Genomic DNA, 13222 nt, shown 5'->3' on the forward strand with positions numbered 1-13222 from the left:
CGAAACTCGCCTACCAGAGGTAACTCTTGTCCGTTAACAATACAACATCTGCGAAACGGGCCGCAAAGAGGAGGCATTCTACATTAATTCCCAAATACGAGGTACCAGTTATAAAGAAGTGGTGAAACAAAACTCCCAGAATCCAAAAGAGCGCATATAGGCTCATCATTCAAGTGGGCAGCACCAGATTTCACACGGCTCAAATGTTTGACGAGTTCTCAACAGGAGGACGGGTACCTCTTGCCGCAAGTGTCCTATGGCGTCAGATGTTCGGATGCGGGCCCTGTTTCACTAGACATGACTGCACAAAATGTCTACTACCACCACACCCGAAACTATGTTTAACCTTACCGACCACAAAGCCTGCAGCTATCTGCTTGTTCCCCACAGATGGAGTAACTAGGCGACTGCCTGCCACCTGCTGACCATCAGCAAAACCTGATCCTTCCATCTCGGCAACCAAGGTATCTAATTCCACGAAGGTGGTAGGATTCCTCGAAAAAGCCACACGTTGCTGTCCTCAGGCTTCATGACTTCAAACATGGTCTTAACTAATTTATCTTCATCTGTTTGCAACTCCACAGCTAGCACAGTGGTGTGGATCTCATCAGTGTATTTAGCAAGGTCCAGTGCTGGTACTGCACACACCAAAAATGCTTTCCCTCAAACTCGTAACTGATCCGGGATGACAAATTCAGTTGAGTAATGCGCTACATCAAATCACCAAGGGATCGTTCACTCTGCATAATTTCAGAGAAAATCTTACTTAAAACCATAAAGGTTAACGGATAAAGAGGCTGAAGAGCAATGGCATGTGAAATGCACAATATATCCGCATGTAATTCAAATCAAAACGTTAACCACAACACAAATTCAACCTATTTAACCTGTTCGCTGGGAAGCTCGTTAATCACTTGTAAGAGAAACAAGCATAAGAGGAGATCACATTTACTAGGCCTTCGGTTTTCTGCCTACCCTCCTGCCGGCGCGGACTATCACATACACTGTCATTCTCGCTTACACTAGTTAGATCATCTAACGCCATAACACTCAAATCTACCTGCAGCTCCTTAAATTGACGAATTACGCTATCAACGGTGACGCTTACGCCGGGCTTCAGGGACCCCTGCTTTAAATCGCCAAGACGGTTCACCCAATGTATGGCCTGCACTTAAATCCTATACATTCTTTTGCGCGTAGGCTGACTGTCCCGTAAGAAGTTCAGATGCTCCCGCAGTTCCCACAACGCCACTGAACATCACTGAGCGCAGCACCTACCCCACCAGTGGAGCCGAGGTTGAGGTCCAAGGTTTTCCCCACGGCGCCGCGCAAACGAGCAGCCAATTCAGGTCCTACGCCCGCGCCCGACTGCTGCTTAATTCGCAACTCGTACATAAGGTGGACTTTCTTGAGGTAGACTATCCTTGGGCATCGACTGGCTTCCATGCTGACGATTACTACCTGGAAAACAGTACGCAATTAACGAAATATTGTTGACAGTTAACACGAGTAAGGTAGTAACTCAGAACGCTGTTGCAAGAAGGAAAGGGTTTGACACTCCCCGCCCCCCCCCCCCTCCCTCTACTGGATTTTTCCAGAAAAAGGAAAATAGCCAAGCTCTGGGTTACCAGTTGATGACTGGAACTCGGGTGAGAAGATCTGGGATTGGGTCACCCTAATGGAGGGACCGGGGTCCCACATAACTGCTTCAGCGTTCATCATCTTTAAAACGTAACTTGCCTTTATTAACGTCAAATGAGTTTAAAAAACAGTCAGCAGTGCAACTGGCTGAGCAGACTTTCGGAGAACGACTTTTAAACAGCTGGACTAAGTATGAGCCACCAGCCATTAACTATACTCCAAAAGTAAGGAATTTTTTAAAAACAGTTAACGACAGTTAGCAAAATTCACTCAGCTGTTTCTTTTTAACTGCAGGTGCCATTAATTGTGAACCCACTGTCACTCAGTAGACAGCAAAGGTACAAAATTTTAAAAACAATTGACAGGCACTGAATAAGCTGCTATAGTTAGCTAAAATTCACCTATTAAGTTTTAAGGACATGACTTATAAACAGCTGCCATTGATTATGAGCCAACTGTCATTCAAGACACATACAAAGTACACCATTTTAAAACAACTGACAGTCACTGAATATGCAGCTACGGTTAACCAAAATTCACTAATCAGATTTTATGCAAAAGATTAACAAACTGATACTATTAAGTGTGAACTCACAGCCGTTCAGTAGACAACAAAACACAGAATTTAAAAAACAATTAACAATGGCTTTATAGGCAGCTACAGTGAACCAAAATTCGCTGATGAGTTTTTAACCAAGCTAATTTAAACAGGCGCTATTAATTACGCTCCATTGCATAAAGTCTGGGGGGAGGGGGGGAAGGGGTAGAGCGACAGTTAAGATATAAGACATCTATTGAAGTTGCTTAACTTGGACAGAATGACCTCCGTCCTTCCAGTTCGTAAGCCTGTATGAGACTGGACCTCTTTCACTAACGTCGAACCGGCCAAATAACCTCCAATTCGGAGGTGTTATTTCAAAATACCATGCCCACTCGCGGAAACCGCTTCGCAGGGCAGGCGATAACCAGCTGTCAAAACCAGGCTCGGCGCCTTCAGAGGGGGCCGATTCGTTCTCTCGTGTACCATCCAGAACTCTTCAAACGTCTCTCTAGTTCGGCCGACTAGCACCGCACACCACACACACACACACACACACACACACACACACACACACACACACACACACACACACGCACACACGCACACGCACTCACGCATGCACACACATGCTACCTGCCCAAAACCTTCATGCTTCGTGGGTTTCGGCCACCGCGATGTCTCCAACGGCGTATCTCCAAAGTCATCCAGACAAAGATCGTCAACGGCTAAAATCGATATAAGGCCGAGCCCGCGCGTCTCAACATCTGCACCTATATTCCGCAAACCACCTTACGATGTGTAGCGGAGGGTAATTGGAGTAGAATTGTTATTTTCCCTTTTGCCGTTCCAGTCGCGAATGGTTCACGGTAATAACGATTGTTGGTAAGCCTTCTCGTGGGCTCGATTCTCACTAATTTTATTTCCATGGTAATTCGCGAGATTAAGAAGGGGGAAGCAATATACTGATTGACTCCTTTAGGAACTTACGCTCACTGAACTGACAGTAAACCACAAAGTGATGCAGAACGCCTCTCTTGCAGCGTGTGCCACTGGAATTGACTGAGCATCTCAGTATCACTTTCGCGTTTCTTAATGAACCTGTGGGGAAATGCGCTGCTCTTCTTTGAATCTTCTCTATTTCCTCTATGAATGATATATTGCACGGATCCGAGACTCATAAGCAATATTCAAGTACTGGTGGAACGGGGGTTCTGTGAGCTTCATCCTTTGTGGGTGGACTTCATATACTTTTATGTGGTCGATCCACTTTAAATATCACTCAGCAGCCATAATCCTAAATATTTCATGGAGTTAACTGCTAACAGTGATTGTTCTACTATAGTGTAATCACACAATAACGTCCCTTTTTCCTATTTATGCGCAGTGCGTTACATTTATTTATGTTGAGGATCGATCACACTCCCAACACTAAGCGCCGATCTCTGCAGGTCTTCCTGCATTTCGCTACACTTTCCTATAGTTGCGATTTCTCTGTATACAACAGCATCAAATGCGAAAAGCCTTATTTAACTTCTGACGTTATCTACTTGATCATTTATATACCTGGTGATCAAAAAGTTAGTATAAATTTGAAAACTTAATAAACCACGGAAAAACGTAGATAGAGAGGTAAAAATTGACACACATACTTGGAATGACATGGGGTTTTATTAGAACCAAATAAAAAACAAAGTTCACAAAATGTTCGACAGGTGGCGCTAGACAGCAAAACGACAGTGACTGCACATGACAATCGTGTACAAAAGGAGCTGTGATGAGAGAGAGAATCAGATGCGCCAGCAGTCGCAGCATGTTGACGTTACCTGAAAAGGCGCTTTTAATTAAGCTGTATTATCAGAATGGGGAATGTGCTATTTCAGCATTACGATCCTATCGGCATAGGAAGGGGATTCGAACGGGTAAAGGTCCGTTGACAATTGCAGCTGTGGCGAGAATGATTTCGAAGTTCAAAGCCACGGGTTGTTTAGACGATAGACCACGTAGTGGCCGACCGAGCACAAGGCGTAATACTGCGGAGACAGTTTAGGAAGAAATGGAGACTGTAGCGGGTTCGTCTATGCACGGGTAAGTCAGCGCTCCTGTAGTCGCACGACGCACCGGCATTCCATACACTACTGTTTGGTTGGCATTTAGGCGTACCCTCCCATGCTATCCGTACAAAATCCATCGGCATCATGAACCTGGCGATTTAGTGTAGTGGAGGGCATTTGCGGTGTGGGCGTTTCAAAAGATGGCGGAAGATGACGATTGGTTGAGTAACGTGTTGAGGACCGACGAAGCTCATTTCACGCTCCGAGGGTCTGTCAACGCCCACAACTGCAGAATTTGGGCTACCCTAAATCCTAGAACTGTCGAGGAAACTCCAGTGCACGGTATATGTTGGATTTACCATATCTACCGTTATCGGGCATTTTTTCTTCGAGGAAATTTGTGATTCCGGTTTTGTAACTGCTGCTGTGACGGTTGAGATGTACGTCGATATGTTATAGAATCGCATCATCCCCAGCCTGGCTGATAAACACCTGCTGGAACGTACGGTGTTTAGGCAGGATGGCGCTCCGCGCCTCCCAGGACTCCAGACCTCAGTCCGTGCGATTATTGGCTTTTGGTTTACCTGAAGTCGCAACTGTATCTCTAGGGATGCTGAAAGACAACATCCGACGCCAATGCCTCACCATAACTCCGGACATGCTTTACAGTGCTGTTCACAACATTATTCCTCGACTACAGTTATTGTTAAGGAATGATGGTGGACATATTGAGCATTTCCTGTAAAGAACATCATCTTTGCTTTGTCTTACTTAGTTATGATAATTATTGCTATTCTGATCAGATGAAGCGCCATCTGTCGGACATTTTTTGAACTTTTGTATTTTTTTTATTCGAATAAAACCCTATCTCTTTGCAAGCATGTGTGTCAATTTGTACCTCTCTATCTACATTATTCCGTGATTTATTCAGTTTCCAAATTTATACTGACTTTTTGATCACCCAGTAAATTGTGAATTTTTCTGTTAGTTCTTGTTTTAGGTAAGTGAAAAGGGTGTTCGCTTCACGAAACTAAAGAACGTAGTAGGCTTCGACAACGAGATTAATGTGTCATACCTGGAGTCATTCATGCCCTATAAACACGGAACTGACCACTTGGTGTCACATCAGATGCAGCCGCCTATATAAAAAGAGGCAGGGAGTACTGTGTTGCCAGTAGAGAAGCAGTAACCGCAAAATAGGTTTCACAGGAGGGTTCAGTGACTTCAAACATGGCTACTCATTGGCTACCAATTGAGTAATAAATACATCAAGGACGTTTCAACCCTTCTAAAGCTGCCCACGTCGACTGTTGGTGATGTGATTGTGAAATGGAAACGCGAAGAAGTAGTAACAGCTAAACTAAGACCACGCAGTGACAGACAAGGACCGTCGAATGTTACGAAGTGTGCCTCGCGGGATTAGCCAAGCGGTCTCAGGCGCTGCAGTCACGGACTGTGCGGCTGATCCCGGCGGAGGTTCGAGTCCTCCCTCGCGCATGGGTGTGTGTGTTTGTCCTTAGGATAATTTAGGTTAAGTAGTGTGTAAGCTTATGGACTGATGATCTTAGCAGTTAAGTCCCATAAGATTTCACACACATTTTTGTTACGAAGTGTGGATGTAAACAGATACATGCAATCAGCAGAAGGAATCACTCGTGAAATCTAAAGTGTTGTCATCAGTCCAGCTAGCACAATGACTGTGCGTCTAGAGTTAAAAAGAATAAGGTTCGATGGTCGAGCAGTTCCTCATAAACCATACATTTTTGTAATCAGTGCTAAGTGACGTTTCGGTAGTGTAAAGAGAGATACCATTGGACATTGGATGACTGGACATGGGGAATTCTGCGTGATAAATCACGGTATACCTTGTAGCAATCCGATGGTAGGGTTTGGTTGGCGAATGCCAGGGTAACATTACCTACCATCATATGTATCGCCATCAGTGAAGTACATAGAATGTGGTGTTACGATATGGGGGTATTTTTCGTGGTTAGGATGTAGTAACCTTATTGTGCTCATGAAAACATTAGAAGTGATATCAGGCTAGTAGAAAGTTGCATAGTGGCGTATCGTTCTTCTTGAACATCAGTGAGTAGCAAGCGTGAATAAACTTGAACAAAGCACAATAAACGAAAATCTCTGGCACATACACTGCAGCAACTTGAAGACCACAATCTTTTTGGAGACGGAAATCTCCTCGGTAGGAATCACCTGTGTTCCATGAACAGCAATCTTGTGACGCTCAGTTGGCTCTCTTCTTCCATGGGATCCAGAAAGAAGTAAATAACTGTGCCTAGGTTAATGTTGTGTTCCTTGACTACCGGAAGCCAAGTTCCCCACTGTTACATGTAGTGAATAAAATACGAGCTTATATAACTCCACACCGTTACTGTTATTGGAGAAATTCCTGATAGAAAGAGATTGGGACGCTATTCGTAAGCATGGAAAACATTTGATGTGGAAGTAGATACTGGCACACACAATGAAGGGAGTGTTAAACGGCTTACGCTGTTCGCGGTCTATATTACACCAGCGATGTGATGAATAACGCCGTTTGATGGTGACGCAGCGCCAAAAAATTGTAGTGAAATGTTGGAAGTTGTAGGAAATGCAGATGCCAGACAGACTCATTGGAAGAACCCTAATGTAATGTTTTTATATCTTACAGAACTATATCTCGAGAGATTCTTAAATATTTCCTGTCAGTCTGGGACCCTAACCAAGTACGGTAAGTACGATTAGTACGGGAGATAGAGAATATTTTGGAAATTTGTGGTAAGTTCCTACAGGACCAAATTGCTGAGGTCATCGGTGCCTAGGCTTACACATTACTGAATCTAACTTAAACTAACTTACGCTAAGGACAACACACACACCCATGCCCGAGGGAGGACTCGAACCTCCTACGGGGAGAGCCGCGCGACCCGTAGCAAGGTGCCCTAAACCGCACGGCTTCCCCGCGCGGCAGAGAATATTCACGGAAGATTTAACCAGTTACAACTAGCTTACGATATTGCTATAAGGTGCAAGTTATAAATGTCAATTAATAACTAAATATTCATTTTCAACCATTTGTTCCTTATCTTAAAGTAGTCAGCCTGGTATCTTCCACTACCTGTATAATTTTCGCTCTAAAGGTTTGAGGCACAATGTATATAAGACTGACAATTCTCCCTAAGTGAAAGCCCCTAATGTTTTGTCGTAAAGACTAAAGATACACTGATCGGACGGAACACAATGGCCACCTACCTAATAGCCAGTATGTCCGCCTTTGGCACGGATAACACGCGTCGTGGCATGAGAGCAATGAGGCCTTGGTAGGTCTCTGGAGGGAGCTGGCTGCTCGTATGGCGTTTACCTCCGTAGCCAAACGAGGAAAAGTGTTTGGTGTTTCTAGAGGCACCGTATCTAAGATTTAAACCGCATACAGGGAAAGCTGAAAAACATCGTGTGGTATGTCACAACATGGCGGAAGTGTCTGTTGAAAGTTCTTGACAGATGGGGATGGAAGAGGGGTTGTGAATAAAAATAAGAAGACGGCAGCTGCCAAATATCACTGCAGAATTGACTGCCTCCCTCGCGAATCCTGTCAGCACCAAAACCACACGTTGGGAGCTCGACAACTTGAAATTGAAGGACGAGATGGCTTTCTCAATAGGGATAAGATAGATACTGCCTACAGGAAAATTAAAGAGACCTTTGAAGAAAATAGAACCACTTATAAGAATATCAAGGGCTCAGGTGTAAACCCAGTTCTAAGCAAAGAAGGGAAAGCAGAAAGGTGGAAGGAGTATATAAAGGGGCTATACAAGGGCGACGTACTTCAGGACAATATTCTGGAAATGGGAGAGAATGTAGATGAAGACGAAATGGGAGATACAATCCTGCGTGAAGAGTTTCACAGAGCACTGAAAGACCTGAGTCTAAACAAGGCCCCGGGAGTAGACAACATTCCATTAGAACTACTGACGGCCTCGGGAGAGCCAGTCCTGACAAAACTCTACCATCTGGTGAGCAAGATGTGTGAGACATACGAAATACGCTCAGACTTCAAGAAGAATATAATAATTCCAATCCCAAAGAAAGCAGGTGTTGACAGATGTGAAAATTACCGAACAATCAGTTTAATAAGCCATAGCTGTAAAATACTAACATGAATTCTTTACAGACGAATGGAAAAACTGGTAGAAACCAACCTTGGGGAAGATTAGTTTGGATTCTGTAGAAATATTGGAACATGTGACGCAATACGGACCTTACGACTTTCTTAGAAGAGATTAAGGAAAGGCAAACCTACGTTTCTAGCATTTGTAGACTTAGAGAAAGCTTTTGACAATGTTGACTAGAATACTCTCTTTCAAATTCTAAAGATGGCAGGGGTAAAATACAGGGAGCGAAAGGCTATTTACAATTTGTACAGAAACCAGATGGCAGTTATAAGAGTCGAGGGACATGAAAGGGAAGCAGCGGTTGGGAAGCCAGTGAGACAGGGTTGTAGCCTCTCCCCGATGTTATTCAATCTGTATATTGAGCAAGCAGTAAAGGAAACAAAAGACAAATTCGGAGTAGGTATTAAAATCCATGGAGAAGAAATAAAAACTTTGAGGTTCACCGATGACATTGTAAAGGACTTGGAAGAGCAGCTGAACGGAATGGACAGTGTCTTGAAAGGAGGATATAAGATGAACATAAAAAAAAGCAAAACGAGGATAATGGAATGTAGTCGAATTAAGTTGGGTGATGTTGAGTGAATTAGATTACGAAATGAGACACTTAAAGTAGCAAAGGAGTTTTGCTATTTTTAATAACTGATAATGGTCGAAGTAGAGAGGATATAAAATGTAGACTGGCAATGGCAAGGAAAGCGTTTCTGAAGAAGAACAATTTATTAACATCGAGTATAGATTTAAGTGTCAGGAAGTCGTTTCTGAAAGAATTTGTATGGAAGTGAAACATGGACGATAAATAGTTTGGACAAGAAGAGAACAGAAGCTTTCGAAATGTGGTGCTACAGAAGAATGTTGAAAGTTAGATCACATAACAAATGATGAAGTATTGAATAGAATTGGGGAGAAGAGGAGTTTGTGGCACAACTTGACAAAAAGAAGGGACTGGTTAGTAGGACATGTTCTGAGGCATCAAGGGATCACAAATTTAGCATTGGAGGGCAGTGTGGAGGGTAAAAGTCGTAGAGGGAGACCAAGAGATGAATACACTAAGTAGATTCAGAAGGATATAGGTTGCAGTAAGTACTGGGAGATGAAGAGGCTTGCCCAGGATAGAGTAGCATGGAGAGCTGCATCAAACCAGTCTCAGGACTGAAGACCACAACAACAACAATGGTATTCGAAAACCACGCAAAAATTATGCAAATGCCCGTAACAGGAAAGCATGGAGCCATGAAGTCTAGACTACGGAGCAGTGGAAGAATTTCATTTTTTGGGATGAGTCTTGTTTGACACAGTTTCCAACTTGTGGCAGAGTTTACGTATGCCGTCACAAACCTACGATGTAGACTACTTGTTGCCAAGAGTGTAACAGCAAGTGGTTCAGTGATGATTTGGGCAGCCATATCGTGGTATTCCATGGGTGCCATGGTTACATTTCTGATAATGATTCTGTGTTCATTTTTACTGGTCGGATCCATCACGTGGTACAATGTCTGTTCCCCAACGGTGAAGCTGCGTTGTAACAAGACGGGGCCGCTGTTTACACACCTCGCATTGTAGGCAACTACTTTCGTGACCACGAAGATGAATTTTCACATCTGCAATGGTCACCACGGTTACCATATCCGAATATTACTAAGAATTTGTGATCCACTTTGCAAAGAAAAGTGCGCGATCGTAACAGTAACTCTTTAAATATTTTAGAATAAGTTCGTTTCTAACCTCCTGGGATGCTAATAAGATGTGTATTTCTTCGATATATCCATTTTTGAACAGTTTTTAACCTATTTCAGTGTTTGTCGATTATAGCGCCATCTATCTCGCAACGAACAAATGTTCAACATAAAAGTTACGTTACTGTTTCCCGGAGGATTCGAATCCGCAATAAAAAAATTGGGGTTCCTTTAATGGATAACGAAGTTGACCGCTGTTCCACCTCCTGGGATTGGGGCCGGTGAGGTCCTGTTTATTCTCATAGGACGTCCCCGTTTGAGACTAAAAAATTTTATTGCAATATTTCTTTAACCCTCCAGCAGGCGCGTAACTTTCATGACGCCACTAGTCGCGATGTATCTCGTGGATACATGCTTCGATTTTTGTGGTTTTTTTGTTTGTTTATAAGTTCTTTTTCTTTAGTTTTTGTTTTAAATTGCAGTTATCTTTATTGTTAGAGATTTTACAAATACAGAAGTGAACATCAGGCTCATTACACTTTCAAATTAACAGAAATGTTTGACATTTTGTAATGGAGAAGTACCTGAAATTCTTTTAAAAATTGTTTTTATTATAGATACAAATAAATTATTGGACTAATCAAAGCATGTCCCTTTTTACTGATTGCCCTCTACAGAAAGACATTGTTCACAAATTATTTTTGGGTGCTTTTGCAAACAAAGATGTGTACCGCATTTTTCACATATATACTTGCTGAGATACGTCTTTTTTGTCTCCCTGTAGCATGACTGGCACCTTTTTCTTTTCTTGTTTTCTAATTCCAAGGATTGTTCAGCGTTTTCTTGCTCTTTTCCTTTAGGTTTGTACTTTACTAGTATTGACTTTTTATCATCAGGTAGAGTCATAATAAGAGCTCTTCCTTTGAGATGATCCTGCAGTAGAGTCAGAGCCAAAGTTTTGAGGTACTCGCGCCGATTTGAGTATTTATTCTTGATGCCCAAGGAAATTACTCTTGAGTTGATGCTGCAATGTTCAACAGGTGGAAAAAAATCACCATAGGCCATCTTCTTGTTGACCTAGCTGCATTGAAGGTTCCACAGAGTTTGTCAACTACATCAACTCCAGATTTGGTGTCATTATAGTGTAGAATAATTGCTGGTTTTTTTCTCTAAACCATCCGAAACCTCAGTTGACGATACATGCATACTCGAAAGGAGGACTACAGTTTTCCCTTTTTTCGGGACATACGACACAAGGCTTTCATTCTTGCTGTAGCCAAATACGCTATCATATTGCTGTCTACTTTTTGGTGCTACGAAATTCGATGGCAGTTCCTTCTTGTTTTTTCTAATTGTGCCTACAAACGACAGTCTCCTTTTATGCAGTTCTCTTACTAACTCCAAACTAGTGAACCAGTTATCTACTGTAATGTTTCTACCTGTCCCATACATCGGTTTGGCAAGTCTCAGAACTACTTCTTTGGCGGAGTTGTTATTCTGAAAGGGTCCTTCTGGTTGTAATCCACAATATATTTCCATGTTGTAAGTATAATAAAGCTTTGCATCACATAGGCAGAAAATTTTGATGCCATATTTAGATTGTTTGGATGGTATGAACTGGCGAAATCCACACCGGCCTCGAAATGCTGGTAGCTGCTCATCAACTGTGACGTTCTGACCGAGGGAATAATGTGTCTTGCAGTTATTCAAACACATGGTGAACATTTCCCTCACGGGTGCTAATTTGTCTGCCTTGCGCCGTTCTTGTCTTATGGCTCCATCATCAAAACGAACACATGTTATTAGGAACAAGAAACGTTTTTCGGACATGGTCATTCTAAAAATATTCAGACAAAGGTCATCTGCTGTCCAGAAGTCGTGTACATTCTGTCGCCCACCACGGAACACCCCAGCAAGGTATAACAAACCAAGAAAGGCTTTTATTTCGATTGCGTCTGTGTCCTTGCAGTCACTCTCACGAGAAAAGTTTCCTTTTAGATCAGCTATACACCTGTTAGTGTTGACCACAATTAGATCTAGGATATCATTACTGATGAATAGGCTCCAGCAGTCAATTTCAGTTACCATTTTCTTTGCGTCTCCAACTACCCCAGGCAGTTTGGTTAGTATATTGTGTGGCCGTGTCTGTGTTGCTTTCCAAGGCACTTTCCTCCATTTAGTTCCATCCTTACCTAAAATAAAAAGATAAGTACAGTACACCATTATTATATATTGTTATTATTACATCTGAAAGCATATATATTGCCTTTTCTACTCACCAAAATAGTAATGTTCATCAGTTTCCTGAGCTTCATTTTTTTCCTCTTCATCAAATTCGTGTTCAGTGTATGAGTCTACATATCGTGTTTCGATTATATCTTCGGTTTCTGAATCAGTTTCTGCAAGATCATCTTCATCTTCAATGGATACCTCGTCGTCGAGAAGAAGGCGATGTACTTCTTCCAAATTCTTAGGATTTTCTAGATCATATCGTTTACTCATTTTGAAAGAGAGTACATGTAGCTACAATGAAACGTTGCTCCATTTAGAAGACAACAACGCAACTGCCGACTTGCGTACGCTACAAAGAATGCAACAGCTGCAGTCACTAGCGGCGACAAAGCGTTACCCGAGTAGGCGCCCTGTATCTGAGAGATACAGGCAGTACACATTCCCACACCTGACTCATTTATGACCTTGTCAGTATCGGGATAAGACAAACTCCTGGGAAGCAATAAGAAAGGTATGACACAAGCTCTCGTGGGCCAGCAAACCGTTACCACTGTTTATTGCGGTTGTTGTTGTTGTTGTTGTCTTCAGTCCTGAGACTGGTTTGATGCAGCTCTCCATGCTACTCTATCTTTATTGCGGTAATATTAGATAAAAAGCAGGTCATGTATCTCACAGATACATGCGCGACTGTCGGAGGGTTAATCCGATTTGAAGTTCCCCAGATATTTCCAACCACAGTTTTAAACGGCTCAGCCTGTATGCAGGGTGAGTCACTAATTACTGCCACCAAGAATAACTCCGAAAGTATGATAGGAGCTGAAAGGTTTGTGGGACAAGAGTTGCATGGGACAACGGGGGCCGTAATATGACGTTGGTCTTTTGTTGCTAGGTGGGGTAGCTTCAGAGATATGAAGG

Source organism: Schistocerca gregaria, chromosome X, assembly GCF_023897955.1.
Source record: "Schistocerca gregaria isolate iqSchGreg1 chromosome X, iqSchGreg1.2, whole genome shotgun sequence".
NCBI lineage: Eukaryota > Metazoa > Arthropoda > Insecta > Orthoptera > Acrididae > Schistocerca > Schistocerca gregaria.